General features: G+C 43.2%; 1 protein-coding gene and 1 long non-coding RNA gene across 2 annotated transcripts in view; one reads left to right on the forward strand and one right to left on the reverse strand.

The window, feature by feature from the left end:
- The window catches only part of SLC26A5 (solute carrier family 26 member 5), a 30,077-nt gene extending 22,296 nt beyond the window's left edge, over positions 1-7,781 (reverse strand). Inside the window, 1 exon segment of the mRNA XM_088533253.1 lies at positions 7,646-7,781. The gene's annotated coding sequence lies outside the window, so the exon portion shown is untranslated.
- A 605-nt stretch (positions 7,782-8,386) lies between these two features.
- Positions 8,387-13,211, forward strand: LOC148592892 (uncharacterized). Its single transcript, XR_015913859.1, has 3 exons — positions 8,387-8,417; positions 11,944-12,145; positions 13,015-13,211. It is a non-coding gene; the product is annotated as an uncharacterized LOC148592892 (long non-coding RNA).
- The last annotated feature ends 1,857 nt before the right edge of the window (positions 13,212-15,068 follow it).

The raw sequence follows: 15,068 nt of genomic DNA on the forward strand, positions 1-15,068 counted from the left end.
TCAGCAAGTCTGCATATGGTACACTGGAGAAACAGGCAGACAGGAACCTCAGAGTTCAATCCAGGAAAATACAAAGTCTGGCACCCAGGGAGGAACTAGCCCTGGAATCAGAACAGACTGGGGACAGGCTAGCTGGAATGCAGCTTTGCAGAGAAGGACCTGGGAGTCCTGGGGGACAATAAACCAGCAATGTGACCTTGTGGCCAAGCAGCATCTTGGGCTGCATTAGGCAGAGTATTGTCAGCAGGCTGAAGGAACGGATCCTTCCCCTCTGCTCAGCACTGGGGAGGCCACATCCAGGACACTGGGTCCAGTTCCAGGTTTCCTAGCACAAGACAGACATCGTCACTGTGGAGCAAGCCCAGGGAAAGGCTGTGAAGATGAGTAAGGGCCTGGAGCAGCTCTCCTATGAGGAGATGCTGAGGAAACTGGGACTGTTTGGCATGGAGATGAGAAGGCAGAAGGGAAATCTTACCAAAGGGTATAAAAATCTGAAGGGAGGGAATAAAGGAGATGGAGCTAGATGCTTCTCACTGATGCCCAGTGACAGGACAGGCAGCAGTGGGCCCAAGCTGACATAGTAATTTTGAATATGCATAAGTAATTTTGAATATGCATTTAAAAGAGATCCTAAATCTACTCAACAACTACAACTGGATGCATCATTTGCTGGATTACATGCCATGCTAGTAAGTTCATTTTAACAGTCCCCCATACGCTGATGATCATTCTGAATACTAAGCAACAGACAATACAAAGATGAACATCTCTAATATCACCCATCTCTTTTGCAAAACAAGAGGAGAACAAAAAGGGCCGGGAAGCTTGTCTTACAACAGGCAATATATGACTCTACAGAGCACAGGATAAGCAGCATTTTGTCATGTTTGGCAGTGTCTGCGAGTGTTTTCTGAAAAATCTTTACATAGCAAAGATATCCAAGGCTTGGAAATTCAGCCTCGTCCATCCCTCAAGAACAAGAGCAGCCTTTTTCATTTCTGCTTTCATTTCCAAGAACTATTACTGACCTGTCCAAGAGGAGAGTGGATCCTTGGGCATTTGTGGGTCTGAATTAACAGCACAATATTGCTCTTGGACAACCTTTGAACTTAGCAGCAAGTATTAAAATTAGTAAGCTATAAGAAACACTGCCATTAACTTTATCAGCCAGATAAGAGTTGAGCTGAAGTAGTTAAGGGTTGAATGGAAGAGACTTAAATCTTGGTGATCCTTTATCTGACTCTTGGCAGATTCTTTATCTGACTGATAAAAGCCTTTTCTTATGTCTTTACCGCTGTTATCAAATCAAAGGTGTTAAACAAAATGAAGTAATCACTTTACAACAGCATCATTAGTAATTCAGTACTTTCTCTTCCTAGTTTTGGACAATAAAATAGGACTGACAAGCCACCTACACCAATTCCGGTAGCTCACTATGATTTTTGGTGCCATCTACACCAAGATACAGACAGAAAATTTATTTGGCCCACGATGTGGAGGGACACTGTGAACATTCAAATACAAACTGAATACTAGCTCATTCTGGTCTCCCCTTCTGCCAGACAGATAAGAGATGGCCTCTGTTTCCAGTATACATGCTTTTATAACCATGACAACCTACGGAAATTGGATTATTCATATTCCTGTTTTTTTATGGCTTTAGTGACCTTGAGCCTGAATCTGCTATTCCTACCCCTATCACAACATTTCTTTGCAGCTCAAAAAGCAGTAGCTAGAGATAATGGACTCAGATAAGATAACAGTTATGGTACCACAGCTGATGACCCTTCTGTCATGCTCAGCCAGACAAATCAGGGTGTAAAGCCCTTTATGTGCTGCAGGGACAGGCAATCATTAGCTAGCTGCTCATTTCCCCAGACACAACCTAGTCCAAGACTAGGAGAGGCCTTCACTGTAGAGATCCGACCTCCAGACCAGGGAACATTAATCAAGATCACCACATATTTGAGAAGCTAACCCAGAAATCCATGTGTCCTTAGTGAACCAATGACCTCCAGCAGCTGGACATTTGTACAATATGTGGCTCAAAATATCTAAGCCCTTGTGGCACTTTGTTGTGCCAATTTTCTTCAAAATGAACCAATCAGACACCAAATCAGCATCTGGCCAAGCAGAAGGGAGTCATTACACGATCCATTTTATTTAGTATTGAAACCACCTAAGATTCTTACCCCTCCATACCACAAATGGTTTCATCAACCCTGTTTACGCACACCACACTCTCTCAAGGGGCTGCATCACGCTAAAAATAAACCTTGGAGGGGAGGAAAAAAAAAAAAAAAAAAAAAAAAAAAAAAGCAGAAGGCTGTTATTTATAAACAGAATCACTCCAGTGAGCGAGTGACTCCAGAATCACTTCCAGATCATATTATAGTGCAAACCCCTCAAGTCATAGGGGCAGCTGAGGGATAGTGAACCACAGCATGGGAAAAATGACTGAGGAAAAGGGGAAATGAAGGGGTTTAGGATGAGACTCAAGTTTCTATTCTGGTTTCAGTCCTGAAAACAAGCCATGATCTACTTACCCTAACTACTAAGAGGTTGGGAAACCTCTCCAAGAATCCTCTAGCAGGGTTTCCTCCTAGCAGTTTCAGGAAGGATTTGCTACACTGCCAAGCACTGCCATGCTTGAGGCAACACCTGAAGAACCATCATCTCTGCCTAGACCACCAGAGAATGTCGGGCAGATATCCTCCAGGAAAGTTGTAAGGATAACTATTTATCCAAGCTATAACTTCCTGCTTACTTGGAGACAGAGGTTCAACTTTCCTGTAAGGAGAGAGTGGGACCTGACTTGTGACTGTGCCTGCCCTCATTCATGCACTGCTGTTTGGTTAAGATTATGTTATCCAAGTGATAGCGTCTTCCTGTCTCCTTGTATACTTAAGGGTGGTGTCTCCTGTTCTGCAGTCGATTGCCAGCCAGTGGGAACGAGCTTCCTCAACATCCTGATGCCAAGGGTGCACATACAGGCCATGAGCGTACAGCAAACTAACTGCTTTTTCCTGGAAATAATTAACACTCGCAGCAGGCAGAGTAAGATGCAGAAAAGCTTTCTGAATAAGTGTTTCACTCCAGACATCTGCTCTGTTTGCAGACTCACCTTATGGCTTCACATTTTTGCAGTTATCACCAGCCAAAGACGCAACAAAGTCGCTCACAAGCTGGGAAGGCATCTACTAACATATCACACATACAGAATTCATAAAGATTGAACTCAGCTGTGTGAGTGACAACAGGACTGTGCAGATGTAGATGTCTAATTGACACTCCTCAGTGTGCTTGGCAGAACACCCCAACACAAATGTATTCCTGCTACAGGTAACACTGAAATAGGTTGCAACATCCAAAAACAATAAGAGCAACAAGGACACCTTGGTTGAGGTTCATCAACTGAAATGAAGAAAGGCTCAGTGTGTTATTTTTGGTCTGACTTCTTGCAAGAGCCTTTTTTCCCCAAAAACAGGCCTATTAAAAAAAAATCACCAGAAACTAGGGAAAAAAAAAAAAAACAATTCAGACTCCCTGTATCTGCAGTAAATTGAGACTCTGATAATCTGTTCAGATACATTGATAAAAGCATAGCTACATCCACAGCATTGCAATACCATAGTAAACAAGAAAATCAGCATCAACTTTAAAGATGATGCCAGGAAGCAAAAACATCCACACACATACATCTCAGAACTGAAAACACAATACACAAGAAAGAGGGGGAGATGCACAGTTAAACCCCAATAGGCTGAAGAAGTAGTTGAACTCAGGTCCTCTTTTCCCTGGAAAGGACTTTAACGACATTTTGCCATAAAGATATGAAAGCAGCAAAATTTCAGTGTTTAAAGAAGACACCAGTGTTGCCTGCACCTATGAAAGGATCTGTGGTTCTATTCCTGGCTTTTCAGAATATGCCAGGGTATCCTGGCTTTTCAGGATGTGCCTCTCGGATATGCCTGAGCTCAGATCTCCCTCACAGGAGCACACCATGCACTGTCTATTGAATTCCTCAGAAACAGATCCAGGCTTTCTCCTGCTTGGTACACAGGTATTTGAACTCTGCTACATAAGCAAGGTGCCCAAAATTTGTAACTAACCAGCTCAATCCTTAGTTTGATCTAGTCCTACTATGTTGGACTCCAACAAGGATGTCTCAGATGAGAGACACTGCAATCTGATTTGGATCAGGAAGTTTTTTCCATGTTAGTTATAAGAGTTCTTTTCTGATTTTGAGGAAATAAATGAACACAAACAACTTAACATTAGCTCTAGCCCAGCCTAAATGCCAAAATCATAGGTTTTAGACTAACAGATTAATACCTAATAATCAGTTTAAAATACACACAAAGAATCCAAACAAAATTGGACATGTAAAGGAGGGGGCAACAGTCAAAGCAGGTCAGCAAAACTATGAAGCCTGAGGCAAAACTGGCAAGAATTCTTCAGTGAAGGCTGGAGAAAGACAGATTATACCCAGTTAGTGGAAGCATAGATGAATTGTCAAAAAACTTGCCCAGAAAATCATAATATTGTCCGTCACATAGGAGGTCTTCCTAGCTTGCTACTACACAAAATGAAAGACACAGTTAATACAGGTTTTACAGAATAGTAGTTTGAGTTGCTGCATAGGGCAATAATTAAAATACATATTCCTATAATCACTAATAATACCGAGATCCTCTTAATGTAATTGACTTGTAAAGAATACTTATTAGCCTGCACCAGCTTACAGTCCTACCCTCATAGCGGGGATCCCATGGAGATACTTGACATAGCTATAGGTAAAGAGAGACATTGGCATTACATGGACAAATGTAAAATAACTGGGCAACCTGGATTTTTCTGCTGCTGAACACTTCTGAAGAATAAAAAGCTATATACAACTACTTAAAAACAGCAGTAGTAGCAGGTCCTGTAGCACTACTAGAAACACTGTCAAGAGAGTTGACGATCTAACCGGACAACATTTTGCTGACTAACAGGAAACACACCAAGATAAAAAAAAAAGTATTTATTTCAATTACATTTAACTGGAAAAAAAAAAAAAAAACAGTACAACATACTGAAGCAAAGCTTGAAGATTTTTAGCTTTAGCATGGTGCTCTTGCTCCGAAAGTTACAGATCTACCAAAACATGGGATAGAACAACACAGGTTTTAGAAAAACAGTTCTATGGAAAGCTTCTATCAGCAATAAAATGTAAGAAAAATTAGTAGTCAGCAGTTCATCTGAACTAGACTTGGAAGGAAGTAAATGCTGGATGATGGATAGATGCCAGCAAAAAGTTCTTTATACAAAGACATTCAGAGGTATTTGGCTAGTACCAAGCAATGTTGGTGCCTGTGAAAAATTCTGAGCCTTGTATTAAGTCAAGCAACCTGTTTAGGTTGGCAGAAGATGCTTTAATCAGTAAATGGGAAAGAGCTTGGGCTCTCCCTGCACGCTAACGTTAGTGCATGAAGAATGAACAGACATCTAAAATAACACATGACTTTCCTAGGATATATTGATTTAAAGCATCAAATCTGCATCTATACATCCTCAAATACAGAGCCATCATCATTTTCTTATTCCCTGGAATCCACTGTCCTTCCATTATTCAACTAAAGGTTGACTCTGACTCTACCAGATGAGCCAAATACTTTAAGAAATTGTCTGCTTATCATTAAGAAGTTGACAAGAAAGTTACCTAAGCAAATGCATAATGTAAATGCTTCAGTCGTCTTGGGGACTAGGTGGCAGAAATATATTAAATCTGATGTAATAACTGCCTATTATATCAGACACCGTTTACATCTATTTATTTACCCAAATTATTCAGTTGCAGCCCAATTCCTTCAGCACTGTTTGTAGCTGCTGCTGCAAACCTGGGAGTTATGATCCCTAGCTTGGTAACAACCGGCAAAGTTGAAGTCAAAGCTGAGCGAATCAGCTTGGCTAGGATGGCCTGGCTAGGGTAGAGAAAACATGAAACAAAAAGGGACTAGAATGGAGGCTTCTACTCCCCAGCGGAAAACTTCCTGGTGACAAAAAAAAAAAAAAAAAAAAAAAAAAAAAAAAAAAAAAAAAGGCAACAGGCCTTAGAGTCAAGAATGGCTTTGTAACTACAGAAATTGCTTAAGCAAATGGTCTGCCAAATGGCCGAGAGATGCTGTGCTTCTCCAGGCAACCTACAAACTACAGCAAATATTCAGTCACATTTAGAAGATAAAGCTCCAGTTCAAATAAATAATAGTTTTAGATAATGAGGTGGCATACTAAAACAGCAATAATTAATGCAAATAAATACACACACTTTTTGTCTTTTTTTCTTATATTATTAGCGAAAGAACAATGATGTCAAAACCTTGTGCTAGATTTATGTACCCGTATCATATGGTTTTAGTGTAAAGCTAAATAATAAAAAAAAAAATCCCATAAGCTTTTGAATTATTTAAGCTCTAGAAGCACTAGGACAGATCCTAGAGGACACTGTCCCAGCTCTGAAGAGCAGTGTGCTAAAAAACACTATCTGAACTACAACAATGGACTATAAACTCCAAGCAAATGGCAACCTTAACCTCTGCAAGCATATTAGCCTTTAAGCAAACTGTTACCTTATACACAGCAGGTTGTTCCATACAACCAAAACATAAACACAGTCAACTGAGGACAGACTACTCAGGCAGGAACAGTAGGGCTCAGTGATCAGAGTCCAACACTGGAAGCAGGATCAGACCCTTTCTCATTAGACTTGTTGCTTTTCTTCACTGAAACACTGCCCGAGTTCCCCACCACAAACATATTTAAGTGTAATGAAGTTTTTGACTCTAGACAGGTGAGTTAAAAAACACCAAGTCTAAACGAGGGGGTATACCCTCTCCTAAATGCATATGTTTTATCAGTTACCAACAGCTGCTTTGCCTGGGCAAGCCCCCATTTCATTTCAGAGCTATTTCATAGTGCATTGCAAGACAACTCGTAAAACAGCCCAGTTTAGGGATGCTGCTAAATGTGGTACTGGAACAGCTATCAAGCCCTCAGGGATTGCTTACACAAGTGCTGCAAAGTGTGATTACTACCATCTGAAGATGGTCAGCGTGATGGCTGATCCTCCCAGAGCCAACACAGGGCATTTCACATGTGCAAAAACTAAGGCAGTTAACTGCACAACTTGAAGCAGCACAACAGCTAGTAAGGTAGCAGATTACGTATGTAAATCTGTAATATAAACTAAAACATCTGCTAATGCAGAGCACACTCTATTAAACATTCAGTATAAGACATTTCTAAAACCCTCTCTGGTGATTTTAATCTTTCTTAGAGAAAACTCTGGGGAAGGAGAAAAAAAAAAAAAAAAGCCCAGACTGCCTCGTAAAGTTTTCCCCATCCAACCCAAGTCTGTGACCGTGGTAGCTACATGGAATTACAAACGCACGTTCTGCCAACTCATCATTTAATAACGGCAGTAGAAGCTATAAACTTTTTCTCATGACTGGAATGCCTAGAAATGGCAAGAGCCATTTACATTATCCAAAGTTTTGGAGCATCCTGACAAGTTTTCGATCGCGTTCTGGTGTTGGACGCTTAAAGGTTTCGCGGCAGCAGCAGCGCGGGCAGGAGCACAGCAGGTCCCAGCGTTGGTACTTACTTTCCGGGGTGGCTTTTCCTCCTCTCACCGGTCCCTCCTTCGGGGCTCAAATCGCTTCCGCGGCTGGTGAACCAGGAGCCGAAAAGAGACCCGGGGATAACCACAGCCCTTCCTTGCCTGAAAAATGTGTGGAAAAAAAAAACAATCAGTGGAGATTTCAGGGAGGTTTTGAGGCTCGCTGGGCTGAAGGCACCAAGCAGGGCCACAGCGCACACCGGCAGGAGGCTTCGCAGCCCCTCACAGCGCGGCGGCCGCGCTACCCCCCCGCTCCACAAACCGCCTCGGAGCCCGCGGCGAGCGCAGGGAGCCGGTACCGAGGAGGCCGGGAGAGCCGCTCACCCACGCGCGCACGACCACGTTCCGCGCCCGGCCCAGCCCACAGCGAGCGCCCCGCGCGCCGCCTCCCTCACGCCCGCCCAAGGTGAGCGCCGCGGCGCGGGCGGCGGGGCCGCCCCCCGCCCACCTCCCGCCGGGCGGGCGCGGGCGCCGCCGGGACTCGTAGTTCTCGGCCCGCAGCCCCCGCCGGGCGCGCTGCGCCCGCCGCCTACAAGTCCCAGAATGCCGCGGGGCCGCCGTGTGAGCGCTCCACACTCCCCCCCACCCCCCGCAAAGGGCCCAGCGGTTGCGGCGCCTCCGCCTGAGGTAGCGGCCGCCGCTCTGTACGCGGGGCCGGGGTCTGTGGTGAGAAGTCGGATTTAAGTGACTGCAGAAACCGCATCTGCCTCCCCAGCTTCCCGGGCCAGCGAGGGGACCGGCAGCAGGTGACTAATAGGTGACGCAGGGATGGGGGCAGAAATGTCGGTGCTCTCCAGCCTCCTGCTGCCACCCTGCTTTCCTGGGCCATGCTCAGCTCTCCAGGCTTCCTGGGCTCCGAAATTACAGTGAAGAAGCCATAGCTGCCGTTTTTATAGCCTGAATGTATTTTCATACCTGTCGTTTTTATAGCCTGAAAAGTAGTCGTCAGGTTTTTATCTTTTAAGGGGTGTAGTCCAACAGACTGCATACACAGGCATGTGCCAGTTGGGTAAAAGTAAAAATACTTTATGTTTAATGTACGCTCCAAAACACACCATTGCACAAATGTTTGTTTCTGAAAGGGGGACAGTTGTGTTACCAATGCTGTTGGAGAAGCACCGCTGTCAGCCCGACCACGGAGACCTGAGCGTTGGCCTGGCAAGCAACCTGCTGCTGCTATTCGGCATGTAAGGATGTGCAGGGGATGTAGGGATCAGCTTCCTTGTGAATAATCAGGAATTAGTAATTAAATCTTTCCGTTGATCTTATCTTTTGGTACTTGACTTATAAATGTTTCCCACCACAACTATGTCTCACTTGTGCCCAGCAGAAAATATTTCGTTCATCTCACAGAGTTTTTGAGATTTTACTTTCCTGTCTAGCACTGTTGGGAAAAAGTATTTTGAAAGGGTTTGAAAGCAACTTTCCAAAATACTGTCCCCACTTATTGTGAAAGCCTTAAAATGTTTACTTGGCACTTTGGCACGTTTTTCATTTTAAATCAGAAGTTTGTTATAATAGTGGTCTTCATAATAGGTTGTAAAAAAAAAAAAGGATTTTGAAGGAAGTAACAATTTCAAGTGGATAGATTAAATAGGCCAAGTACATCAAATTTCATGTAGGATGCTCCTGGATTTGACTATTTTATCTCAAATGCGGTAGCTGGAGATCCATTGAGAAAGACACCTCCTTTCAGTTGGTCCCTTGTGAAATCATAAGCAATAGATCTGTTTATGCTTTATTTTTTTTACTGAACATGGGCATCCATACATTGTGCTGGAACATAGGTGGAATTAGCTCATGCAGGTGTTGTGTCATCCTTGATGTACTGAAATTCTGGGATGCTTTATTACGAATAAAACCTATATTGCTGTAACTGCATGCACATATTGCAGGCACACCCCACGCAAAGAGAAGGGGGAGGAGAAAGCTTAAAACATGCCAGGGAATGGCAGTGTAAGGACTCGCTGCTAGAAACTCCGCAGAGATATAAATTATTTCAAATGTTTCACACACTGGGGATTATGTTAAACTAACTTGTCAATGGTTGTATTGAAATGTATGAACTGAAGCTGGTTTTAATTTCTTGTGTACATTTTAGCATGAACCATTCAGAAGGTCAGTAATTCATTTCATTGCTTCTTTCCAACATTGTTTAAAATGGTAAAACATATTCCAGCAGTTCAGCTCTGAGAAAAGGGCAGGGATTAATAGAGTGTAGAGCTCAGTAGGAACTGGAGGAAAATAGAATTCTTGGTCAAAACAAAAGATGGGAGTGGAAGTGAGTTGAGAATGAATAATGTGGACAAAAGGAGGGACTGAAAGAAACCCCCACAGGGGATAATTGTGGGGATTTGGTTAGTGACACACACACCACTTAACTTGTATGATGACAAGGGGCTCAGTAGGAACTCTGTGGCTCTTGGGGCTCTCAGGAGGGAGCAGCAGGAGCCACTGGCAGCACAGGGGAAGCTGCAGCCTTGGGCACCCTCGGGGGTCCAGGAATCAGTGCGGGGGCTGGGACTGTGGGGACTTTGCAATTCTGATTGTCCCATTATGATGGACTTCTCGTATGGGACAGGTAGCAAAGCCACAAGGGCAGATGAGCTAACTGCATCAGCTGGGCACCATTGCCTGGGTCACTTCGACCCTCTCCATCACCGCACTCAAAAAACTCAAAAAAGGCAGGAAAAAAAAATAAAAACCCAAAACTATGTATCTTTGACCATGGAGTCTGATGTAAGTCTTGGGATAGGTCAAAAAATCAATGAATAAATTTGAGGTGGACGTTTACAAAATGCATTTAGATTGACAGCTATTTTAACCACTGATTTCAGTGGGAGTTGACTAGGTTGCTGAAGTACTCCTGTTAATTAGTTACTTGCTACCCACATCCTATACCGATACATTATTCATGTCAAGCTTCATCATTCTCCATGATATTGCTGTAAATATTATTCTAGTAGAGGCCCAAACATTCCCTTTTTCTCCATGAGAAGTTCCTTGGAAACGGATATACTCATGTCCTTTAAAGTACCCCTAAAGAAGATGTGATTTTAAGTGAACCCTGCGAAAAAAATCCGTTGGATTATGAGCTGTTGTGAGTATAAACCAGCTGAGCAGCTTTGCACGTGTTGTTCTAGCACACTCTGGGCAATCTGATGATCAGCAGAAAGTTTGTATATGTGTATACAGTCAGTATAGATATGTGCAGTCAGTGTATCGGGCAGGTGAGACGTGGGAGCTCTCAGCCCCCGCTGCAGCATCAGCTATAGCAGGCCAGTGCAGAGCAGCCCCCCGGGACCTGCTGCCGTCCGGCAGCTCCCGGATCCCACCTGGGGCACGAAGGCCGTTGCAGGAGTAGTCCCGCCCTCTGGAAGAGCTTTGCCACAAACCACAAGCGTTTTTTTTCTGAAGAGAGATTAAAACCTCGTTTACTTTTGAAAGCGATAACAATTCAAGCTACAGACCCAGCAGCCACCAGCTTTCTCCAGCCCAGGAGTGCTGTTTCTGCTGGGCCCATCCTGGTTGGGCACAGCTCAAGCTGTCCCCATCAAGCCCTACATAAAATGATTACAGTCGTTAGCCACACACAGGCCTAGGGCATTAGGCTCCCTGCCAGGCTGGGTCCTTCAGGTCACCCAAGAACATGAAAAATAAAAAAGCAGGAGCTGTAAATGATCAGTAATGAAGGAGAAGGTGAGAGGGAGAAGGCAGCTCTATTTTCCACAAGTTGCCTGAGTGCTTTTGGCCTCTCACACGAGCAGATCCCTCTTTTTTGCAGGAGCAGAGCCCTTGTGCACAGGGTAGGGGCTCCATCTACTTTCTGTGCCCTGTGTGAGGGTCATGCCGTGTTGCCGGCTGCACGGGTGTCCCTTTGGGGACACTGCTGGCCCCAGGGTGCTCATGCAGGGAGCCAAGGGCTGCTCTGAGCTTCGTGCAGCGGGGCTTGCCCAGCCTGGTGGCAGCTTTCTGCCTGGACAACATCCAAACCCATCTCCCGCTGACAGACGAATAAGGAGGTGACACTGCAGCAGCATTCCTATCCAGGACATTTGCCCTCAATGGATAGTAACCAAATAAAACATAGTCTATAAAGGCAAGTTAATTTTTTCCTCAGTGACTTCAGTCAGGCGACGGCAACTTGTCAAGTGTGCTCACATGCCAGACTGCTCCCTGGTGCTCGAGGACAGCAGCGTGTCTCAGAGCAGGCCTGTGCAGCCACACAGGTCTGGGCAAGCTCAGCGTTTCCCTCCTTGGCAGTCAGTTTCAATTCCTTTCAGAGTCTCCTGAGGGCTGAAGTGGCTGTCTAGGAGTGACTAAGCACCAACCCACTGGCCTGGAGGAGTGGTTGGAGCCACTGGCTCCAGAAGCTTTGTTCCTGGCTGAAAGATGAAGCTGAATGAGGCAGAGGAATGAGGAAGCTCCAGCAGCAGGACACTGCCCCGGGAGAGCCAGCACCCAGTTTGTATTCCTGGCCGTGAGGTTTGTCTGTGTTTATGCTTCGTGTTTACGGCTCTTCTTATATCTTTCCCCAAAACTTCTCTTTTCTAGACTAAACAAGTCAATGCTCTCCACTTGGAAGGTCATATTTTAAGGGGCTTGTTTCTTCTATACTCTGAAATCTCTCCATTTTGTTTACATCTGCCTTTAAGTGAAGGGCTCAACTGCTGTTAACTGCAGGCTGCTCTACCAGCAGTGATGACTGTGTATGTATCTCACATGTTTTACTGCACATATTTCCATTAAAATAACTCAAAATGACTTTCCCCCTCCCAACAGCTTAATGACATTGATTCTCTTGCCATAATTCTGCTTGCTGATACCTAATTTGCTCTTCAACAATGTATAAATTATTCTTTATTGGTTTTGCTGTGTTTTTTCCACCCATTTCTCTAAATTGTCTAGTTCATGCAACGACTAATTCGGTCCTTCAAAGTACTTGTCCTCCTCCCATTTGGTCCCATTAATGCAATGTTACCACCGTTGGATGATACAAGGTTGGGAGAAGAACATTCAGGCAAAATTATGATAATACGGGTTTTACTCGGGTTGTTTCTGAAACTCTAATGGGGCTTTATATATGTGTAAATGTGTGTGTGTATATATATATATATATATATGCACATTTCATTTCTTATTTCTTAATTTTCTTATGGTCTCTACTGGAACATGGGTTAGTTAGCTGATAGGAAAAATGAAAAAGACCATAAGGCATAATAAAAGTATCAGTTTTCATAGCTATGCCTGCCAAAGTTTTATACCAGTAGATAAGTTTATTAGTACAGTTTATTGCTCGGTTGCTGTTGTATTGCCATTAATTACGTGCTGTGTCACCCTTGCTATTTTAACAGCTATTTAATGTCTACTGACTCATTGTTCTCAGTCATATGGCAGGAAAAATAAAGCAGCACATGCACTGAGTACACAGTATGCACATGCTACCTGTGTGCAATAGGAATGGAAAAAACTATAAGCAAGAACTTCCTGGATCGGAAAAGGGCAAAGAACAAAATCACTTGGAATCTACAAGTGAGGTGATTTGCCAGAGAAAATCCCGTGTACTTTATTAGTGAGTTCTGCTGAAATGCCTCTGTGGCTCCCACCTGTTTGAGAGAATATCTCAGCTTTGGAAAAAACACTGCTCTGACTATACTGGTCTCGTATCTGGAATGTGATGAAATCATTAATTGCCTCATCCTAAGTATTGATGTCCTCAAAATAAATAATTTTCCTAGCAACAGACTAATTGCCCACATATTTTACATTGAAACACCACCCATCTGTTGATATATATGACCAAATAAAATTATCTTTAAAAAGTGTTTATATCTTGCATTTTTGTTGCTTAGTGAGTGAAAGTTTATATTGCAATATTTTAAATCTGTTGACAAAACACTATATTATATTCTGTAATAACATCATTTATTTCTTCTCACTTTTTCTCTGTAAAGATCATTTCTTTTGTCCCGAGGATGGGAAGCACACAGGTATTCTCCACACCAGTTACAGCTGAGCCTGCAGCTGCGGGAGGCTGGGCTGTTGCAGCAGGTTTCCAGTTCTGCCAAGGTACGTTGGGTAGCTTTGGCCAAGGCAAGGTTTTCGCTAGTTGATCACCAAATGACCTGTTTTTCTTTACTGCTCAGCTGCTTTTGATTGGAAACCTCTGAAAAAACTGCTACCTACATTTGTAGGTATCTGAGCATGGATTTATAACAAACATCTATTGGTTCAGACCAGTACCCTGTTGCAATCAGTGATCACTAGCAAATGCCTAGGAAGATTTAAAAACAATATATCAAGTGTACTAGAGGCTTCTCTGTTACCCTCCCAGTCTCCCCACCCCTCTATTACTCGTTCAGGGAATTTCCTGAACATGTTGTGGTTTATCTGCTTAGTGACCCACAAAGATTTCTCTTTCAAGTGCTTGTTCAATGTCCTCTGGCACCAACCAGGAGTCAGTTTTAGGAACATCATTTAGCAAGGCCTGATGCAGATTTAGCACCCCTCTGTGTGAAGAATTAGCTTCTTTTGTCTCTTTTGAACCAAACTCCTTAGGTGTTGTATTGCAGTCCTCAGAAAAGGAAATGCTGATTCTCAGACAGGTATCAGTTCTCACATGTTGGCTTGTATACTGAGACGTATTATGCACATGGACAGCTACAGAGTGTAAAGTGACACACTACCAAACTACAGAACACCTATATGCTGGGATATGCAGATAAAGAAACTAAGACTGCATGTTGGTCCATCGTTCCATTTTATTCCTTGCACCAATCACATTACACCTACATATGGAACTGGGAAGATTTCTGGATTTGTGCTTGCAAACACTGAGATTTTTGAAATGTTATTGAGCATGGCATACTAAATATTAAAAAAGACCATCAACGTTTGCATAGAATCTATGTATTTAGTAAAAGAATTTGGTTTGTGATTTCATTTAAAGCCCACGTGGCTTGAAAAGTCCGACATCGGCATTGTTTGTTGACATCTTTATTGAAGCATGGATCTTTAGCTTGATTCACCATAAAGTGAAGCATTTTATTTATGATAATAGACAGGTTAGGGCTATAGGGGCATTATAACGTTGCTGGTGTAGATACAACTTTATCAGAAGATACAAACATGACCCGCGATAGAAACAAACACCTAAGAGAACACAATGAAACGTTCACTGTTTACAAATCACTTCATTACTATAGACATCAAATGGCAGTTACTGTAAGTAAATCAGTTGCAGAGAACTGACTACATTTAGACAAGGAAATGGGAACTTCTGTTTGGGGCTTCATTCACAACTGCTTAGTAGAAAAATGTTTTTATCCACAACAATGCTAACCAACAGACATATCAAAGAATAAGACTGAGGATATCAACGCCTTTACAACTACTTTTGCAATTATCA

Source organism: Tinamus guttatus, unplaced genomic scaffold (genome assembly GCF_059628265.1).
Source record: "Tinamus guttatus ecotype Peru unplaced genomic scaffold, ASM5962826v1 Tinamus_guttatus_pri_ptg000489l, whole genome shotgun sequence".
NCBI lineage: Eukaryota > Metazoa > Chordata > Aves > Tinamiformes > Tinamidae > Tinamus > Tinamus guttatus.